At 47.2% G+C, this 8073-nt stretch overlaps 1 long non-coding RNA gene across 1 annotated transcript in view; it reads left to right on the top strand.

Moving 5' to 3' along the window:
• The first annotated feature begins 7468 nt into the window (after positions 1–7468).
• The window catches only part of LOC116071021, a 1031-nt gene continuing 426 nt past the window's right edge, over positions 7469–8073 (top strand). Inside the window, exon 1 of the long non-coding RNA XR_004110677.1 lies at positions 7469–7638. This is a non-coding gene — a long non-coding RNA (uncharacterized LOC116071021). The remainder of the gene's footprint in view (positions 7639–8073) is intronic.

Below are 8073 nucleotides of genomic sequence, written 5' to 3' on the forward strand. Positions count from 1 at the left end.
CTCACATCACTATTATTATGTGACAGAGAGACAACCTTCCTTCTTCTTTAAACCTTGGTATCTCAGAGTTCACTGTTACAGCAGCTTATGGTTCTCTGTGCTTCCTACCCCCTTACCTCACTTCTCTCTTCACCTCCTTCAGATCTGTCCCACTGTGGTGTGAACAGCAACTTCTAGGCTTAAGAAGATGTTGGTCCCAACTGTAAAGAAGCAAATTTCTGTCTGGAATCCATGTTGCCTGCAATTTTGCTGTTATGCTCTCTTAGGGACTAAGTTAGCTCTGGGGCCTGTGAAGTGATGTCAATCATAGCACAAGGATTTTTCTTTCGAAGCGGAGGATTGAGCAGGAAGAAGATGATGAGGCATTCTGAAGGAATGAGGGTTATGGCAATTGCCTTCCTGAGAGTATTGTCATATAGAAAAGATAGTCTTCCTTTCATGGTGGCTCAAGTGGGTCCTCAGCTCCTTTCTTGAGGTCATGGCTGGAGCATTCAGGGCCATCCCTTGCCTACTCTGGAGCCTTGGATTCTGGTAGTCCACTAAAACCAAACTCTCCCTCCTTACCTTATTTTACTCACGCCATGCTCTGGAAACTGCCAAGTGGCTATCTTACAGTTTCTGTTGTTGTGTTAAAACACCATGACCAAAAGCCAAGTGTAGAGGAAAGAGTTTGTCTGGCTTTCATATCCTGGATCACAGTCCATTAATTAAGGGACTCCAAGGCAGGGACTCCAATTAGGCAGGAACCTGGAGGCAGAAGCTGATGCAGAGACCATAGAGGCTGCTGCATACTGGCTTGTTCCTTGTGGTTTTCTTAGTGTATATATATATATATATATATATATATATATATATATATATATATATATATAGAGAGAGAGAGAGAGAGAGAGAGAGAGAGAGAGAAGAGAGTGAGCCCAGGACCTCCAGCCCAGGGGTATCCCCACCCACAATGGATTTCCCACATCAATCACTAATTTTAAAAAATGCCCCACAGCCCTATCTTGTGGAGGCATTTCCTCAGTTGTGGTTCTCTCCTCTCAGATGAGGATAGCTTGTGTCAAGTTGACACAAAACTAGCTAGCACAATGGTTGACACAATATCAGCTCTTGGCAAAGAAAAAAAGGCAGTCAGAAAAAAAATTATTGTTCAATTATAAGAAACACAGAGACTGAAACCACAGAGACGAGCTAAAAACCCTAAGATGGGTCTCTGCCAAATAGAGGATGTCTTTTCTCTTTCAAAATGATGAGATTCAGCATTTTGACTTCTGAGGCTGAGCAGATGTTCTCTCTGTCACAAATCTCTTAGCTCTGTGCCTCCCCTGTGGAGGGGGTGGTGTGAAAAATAAAATCTTCCAGAGAAAAGTTGACAGTGAAAGGCAGCAAGGGTCCTCGGAGCCACAGAGGGCTGGGTTGTGACCCAGAAGTCAGAGGAGAGGCCATCTAGAGGAAGTGAGTCTGCAGCATCTTTGTTCAGCTCATTTGTTTGTAATGAGGGAGAAAAATCTACATGACCACAAATTATTGCAATTCAGAGAGCTAAACTGATTTGGAAACATACTTTGTACTAGGATATTTCTTGGTCCACTTGGGCTGCTATTGTTATATAGTGCTTTAGGCTGGGTGGCTTATAAACAATAGAAAATTACAGGTTTGATGGCTACCAAGGGATCCTTCCCGACTCCTACTCGGCCTCTTCTTATTGCACCCTTACCTGTCTGAAGAGACAAGCATCTCCCTAGGGTCCCTAAGGGCACTTCTCTTGAACGTGGAGCTCTGCCCATGACCCAGTGTCCTCACAAAGACTCTACCTGCTAACATGATCACTTTGATAGGCAGGATATTCATGAATTTGGGCATAATGGATGTAAGCCTTCAGGCCATGGCAGGGTCATTCATAATATTCATACCCTGGGTATTCTCCACTCAGGGGAGTCTATCCAATACATCTGGGAAATGTTTAGTGATGCAGGAAACTTTGCCATTACTCTGCCTTCATTTCTCCTTTTTCTGCATACCTGTCAGATGTTCAACTCAGGCAGCCCATCTGGAGCCTTCCCTCCAAGATAACTGTCTCCTTCTTAAATGGGTTTAAAAAAAAAAGTCTAGTCCCTCTTCCTTCTCATTAAGATGGCGGCTTGATGTGAAATGTTCTTGAGGATTTCAATCACCTGGCCTCCCCTGCCCTTCATGCTAAAGGTTAATCGAGGGGGGAATGAAAACAACACAACGTCTTATGAGAAATGAAAGATGGCCAGATGGAACCCACGGAGGGCGGCTGAGATTTCAATTTCCTTACTGTAATGAAAACTGCATTTCCATTAACCGCTGCGGTAGAAATTATTTACCAGTCAACTGCGATGTGCCGCTGCCCTGGCTCTCATTCTGAGACCCGGCTCTGCTGCTGAAGCATCTCTTCGTCACCACCCGCCATGTGGACCTGGGGCTGCTGCAGAGGGCAAAGGCTATTGCTGCAGACGTGAAAAGGAGGGGGGGGGGCTCTGAGACAGAACAAGGAGGAGGCTCTAAAACTCTTTTTCCTCCCCCTATTCTGTTACTGCTCGTACCCTGGACAGGCTTTGTTTTTCCTATGTGCGCTTTACAGGCAGCCAGACATAGGTCAGTAAGTAGCCACAGATACCTGGTGAGCTCAGTGCTTTGGGTCATCATCAGACCCCACACCCAGTGTTTGAGATTGCCTTACAGGATCACCCCTTTCCTCTTCCCTAACAATAAGATCCCATAGTTTCAACTTGGCAGAGGGCGTCTTGCAACGAGACCCACCTTCCCAGCATGCTTTGCAGCAGCAGACAGCTATGTCCGTCATTGGGACTAAGGAAGAATGGTTCACCTTGTTTTCAGGTGATATCCATTTTGTCAGCTGGAGTGTGGACGTGATAATTGGACCCGAGCAACCTTTTTACATCCTGAGGAAAAGCCACTTGGTGATCGTTAAGTACTAAGGAGGGGCACTGTGTATGGTGACCTGATGGAGAGATTTAAGATGTTTGCAGCTAGGGCTAAACTTTCCTACTGCTGGACAAGGAGGTGGAGTTGCTGGGGCCATGAAGCTCAGCTAAAATGTTTGCCTTTCCTAGGCTCATCAACCTTGTGGCCTTATGCAAATTGTTTCGGCGCTCTATGTCTGATTCTCCACCGAAAAAATTAATAGAAGTAAAAATCTTAATAGATTTTTTGTGACAAGTGAAATGATACAATAAAAATTTCCAACATAAAGCCAAGAGTGTCGGCTCATGACCAGCATCCCAGCACTGGAGAAGCTGACACAGGGGGATCATGAGGTCCAGTCTAACCTGGGTTACATATTCAAAGCCTGTCGAAACCAAACCAAAACAAATCATGAAACTTTCCAGCACTGAGCTTGGCCGTGTTGGTGAGGGCATGGCAAGTGGCGAGCAGCCCTTCCCAGCATGCTTTGCTGCAGCAGGCTCCCGGGTCATCACTGGGAGCCAAGGAAGAAGGTTCATCTGGTTTTCAGGTGATGTCCACTTAGTCTGCTGGAATGTGGATGGGATAGGTGGACCTGAGCAACCTTCTTATACCTTGAGTAAAAGCCACTCGTGACCATTACGTACTAAGCTCTCTCTTAATGTCACAATGGGGAGGAGCCTGGGAGAAGCTGTGAGGTTTCCTTAAGGCCCCAGAGAGTCACACCTGGAGGTCAGCTAGGTTTGTGACTTTTCAAGACCATGACCACCATGAGCACCCAGATGTCACTATGAAAAACAAAGAGAAGTTAGCTTAGCCTCTGTCTGATATACAGTCCCACCCAAATGTCCCTCTACTTTTGGGGTAGTTCAGCTCATTCTCACATTTATCTCTGTCTATCAATTAATTGTGTGTGTGTGTGTGTGTGTGTTTGTGATGCCATGGTGGTTGTATGAAAGTCAAAAGACAACCTTCTATCATGTGGGTCCTGGGGAGTGAACTCAGAAAATCAAATTTGTCAGCAAGCACCTTTGACCTCAGCCATCTCACGACTCCCCAAGACATCTGTTGAGTTCAAAAAGTTAAAATCTCTTACAACAAACCTACAACGTGGGGGTGTTTGTTTATATGAATTGCTGTGCTCCAGAACTGGCAACCGTTCCAGTAAGCTGTGCTGACGGACCGTGATCTTTGGATGATAGATGATGCTGCCCTCCCGTGATATGGCGACACCCCCTTCTTCACTCCACTGTGGGTTAGCTTTTCCATTCTCAGATCATTCCCACTGGATGCTCTCCATCTTTAGAATTTCAGGTCTCTTGTCAATGGAATCCTTTTTTTTTTTTTTAACCTGAACTTCCCCAAGATCAAGGATAGGTTTGGGATGTAATTCTTTTACACCCACTGTGGGTTCAGAGAAACTGGAGTGGGGCTGGGGGTTATTTTCAAGCCAGATGCATTGCCGAGGCTGTACACCCCATGGAGGTCAGGATTGAACTTGCTCACCTGCGTGTCCCTACTTCCAGCTCAGAAAGGCCTCAAGAATAGAACCAGAATGAAGGCTGGTGAAGAGAGAATGGTCAGGCTGCCGGACTCATTGCAGTGAGCAGGGCTGAATGAGTGACACCTCCCTGTCCCTCACAGAGCCCAGGAATGACAGCATTCAACTGGAGTAGGCCATTATCCAGAGTTCCACCATTTTATCCTCACCCCATCTTCCTTTTAGAAAATTTACTCCTGAGGGCTGTCATCTGACTGGGGAAGGGTGGGAAGGTTTGCTTCTTGGAAAAAAAAAAAAAGTCCCCTTTGGGCACTTCAAACAACTGCCAGGATATTGTGAGATGGCGGGAGGTCATTTGCCAGAGGCAGAACCGCATGAGGACCACACACAAGCTCCAGGCTTGGCAGCCTCACCCCCACCAACAGAATCCCCACCCACTTTCCAGCCTCAGATTTTTAGCTTCCCACAGATTCCAGTGCCCCCCACAAACTCCAAACAACCTCCATCCCTCTGCTTCTTAAGAGAGCATGCTAGTGAATTGTAAGAGCGAATTTCACGGACGGCTTTGTCCTCACCCACCGGGCTTGAGGACAGCTTGGTAAGCACTCAGGCAGTAGAAGCTGCAAAGAAAGGTTTGCCCAGTCAAGCCCAATATTTTTCGATTTGCAGTATGGAGACTGAAACAGCCGGGGAAGGTGATAATGACCATTTCTAAAATGATCACAGAGACCAACACTTTGGCAGGGAGAAAGCTGAAGACTGAACCCGGGGCAGCATGCGCTGGGTGCCAACACCTGCTTTTCCTCTCTAGCTGAGGCTTTTTTCCCTCACCCATCAGGAATGTGCCTTGGCGAGGGCCCTCCTGCCTTCACAGCATGGTGGCTGCTCTGCACATACTGAGATGATTCGGGGCATTTTCTCAGGCTTGAAGCAGTGCGTGTGGTGATTGCTCCTTCCAGATAGAAAACCGTGGAATCCTGGAAAGAGCTGGAGCCGATTGCCTTGGGCTTTGATCTGGCTGACTTGTGAAAGCGGGTCCTAGGGCTTGAACACATCCATCAAAGGGTCTGGGTCTCATTTCTATGCCACAGTTATTCTCTTCGAGAAGAATGGATTCCCCCCACCCCCACTATTAAATGCTATGGAAAACCGTTTGTTTCTCGTTTGGGGGTCGTATTTCAAAAGGAATGATTTTTGAGAAGCTCATTCTACGAACTATGTTTGATAGTATAATTTCCACTGCCGCAATACGGTTGCTTTTCCCAATTTCTCTTTTAAACTGGCGGTAGGTGGTGGTGGTGATGGTGGAGGTGGTGGTGGTGGTGGCAGTGGTGGTGGTGGTGATGGTGGAGGTGGTGGTGGTGGTGGTGGTGATGAGACAACAGGGGGGAATGAAGAACAAAGGAGAAAGGCAGATAGAGATCAAGTCATCACCTGAGGTCTATGTGGGCAAACGGCTTCCTAAGGCTGAACTCAGGGGCTGTCCATTCCTACCCATAGAACAAGGCCAGAGCACGCCTCCCCTCCCCACACGTATGTGGGGAGTGAAGCTTTGTGCTCATGCTTGCTATCCGTTTCCTTAGAGGAAAAGGAGACCGGAAAGGGTCAAGGCTCTGCATATTCAGTTTCTCCCCACTAACCTGTGGGCCGATTCTCCTCGCACTTGGAAGGGTGCTGAGGAGGGACCCCAAAGGATATGAGGAAGTTATTATTGTAATGGGAATCACCCCAGAGGGAAAGCATCACGCAGAACGGGAAGTGTCTTCTACAAACAGGACAGCATTGAAGTAGGCATTTTCTACTCCCCAGCTTTGCTCCCCACCCCTTCTGCCTCCACCCTGCCCTCTGAGCATCCTCAACTGAGCCAGAGAAAGAGCCACACCATAAAGAAACTGGGTTTCAGGAGACTGGATCCTCGAAGGACCTAAGAGGATCGGTTCTCCACATCTTACTTTCCTGCCTGGAGCCTGCGGTGCCGGCGAGATGGTCTTCCCCCTTGTTGCATCATCCTGTGATGTGGGGCCCAGCTTCTTTCCCCAAACTCTCCTTCTGTCTCAGATATCCCACCTCACCCACAGTTGTATTTTTTCCCACAGGCCCTCAGACTTACAGAAGTCGTACCCACATAAAACAATTTTCTTCACTTGTCCCTCATCCTTACCAGCATATCCCCACCTCTATACTTCCTTTCCTGTACAAAAAAAAAAAAAAAACCTAAAAACTCCTTCAAAGTCTTGCCTGAGTATACAAGAGACGGAAAGCCCCGCCTTCCTGGGGGCTGTGAGGTGAAGCGGGATGGGATGGTTTACACAGTGAAGTGCTACCAGATACAGAGGCAAATGCTGCAACGCCCTGACTCTTCTGTGGTAGGTTCATTTCTCAGAAGCAGAAGTAGAAGTGGGGGCTGAGAAAGGCAAGAGCAAGGGGGACTAAGGGGAAGCCAGAACACAGATGGGAATGCCCTGTTAAGTGAGGAGACTCAGCAAAAGGTCCTGCAGCAGGAACTAAAACAATTTTATAGACAATAAGCAGAGAGGTGCTCTGGAACGATCCGACGACGCAAAGAGATGCCGCCTAAGGCAAGAGGAGAGAGCTTATCACCCTGACCGGCACATCTCACATTACGTATCATTCATTACATCTATGTATAAATTGTCACCCTGTACTCTCCCCGTACGTACAATGACTATGTGTGAATTTTAAACAAAAAAGAATTAAACCCAGACCAGTGAGGGTCTGGTGCTCCCCTTTCACTCCCCAAAGCGACCCTATCTGTGCAGCTCTCTGACGTGCTCAGTGATCTTCATTCACAGGAAGTTCCTAATGGACATTTGTGTCCATGACCTTCTGGCCTCGATGGAGACAATGAGTGAGTACCCTTGCTCATTTCCTTATTCTTCTGACATGGCTCTTTCCTGCTTACCCATCTCTCTGCCTTTGGAAGGCCACCCTTTCCTGGAAGCCATCTCTGTCCTTGCTTGCTTGTATGCCAGTCTCCCAGGCTAAGCTAAAATTAGACAGCTCGCTCGCTTAGTCAGTAAAGTTTTCCTGAGCATCTATTATGTGACCAGTGACATCCCAGACACTGAGAATTTACCAAGAAACACTCAAACCGACAAGAAATGCCCTACTCTGATGGAACTTTGGTGCTAATGGAGAAGATAGGAGTCGAATAATCGAGTTAGGTAACCCATGAGGTGGGGGATCAAAGCTATGAAGAAGCAAAAATTTGGAGGTAGAGTTTACGAAAGGTGTTAGGTTAGAGATGGCCCAGTCCTAAAAGGGGTCAGGAACTATTTTGTTTGGTTTGTTTTGTTTTCCTGCTTCTGGGTAATGCTGACCTCACAGAGTGAATTTGGAAGTGTTCACACTGTTGCCTTGTTTGGGAGACTTAGAGGAGAACGGGCGTTCGTTCTTTAATTGTCCGGGAGAACACACAAATGGGGCCACCTGGTCCTGAGATTTCTTCACAGAGAGGTTTCAATCTGTTGACTCGATTTCTTGACGTATCTAGCTCTCTCCCGACTTTCTTTCTCTAGGGGGCTGGGGGGAAGGGGGTATAGCTGGGTAATTTGTATTTCTGGAGATTGCCATTAGCCGAGCTGTCTAGGTTTTAGGCA

The sequence above is a fragment of the Mastomys coucha genome, unplaced genomic scaffold (assembly GCF_008632895.1).
Source record: "Mastomys coucha isolate ucsf_1 unplaced genomic scaffold, UCSF_Mcou_1 pScaffold22, whole genome shotgun sequence".
Lineage (NCBI taxonomy): Eukaryota > Metazoa > Chordata > Mammalia > Rodentia > Muridae > Mastomys > Mastomys coucha.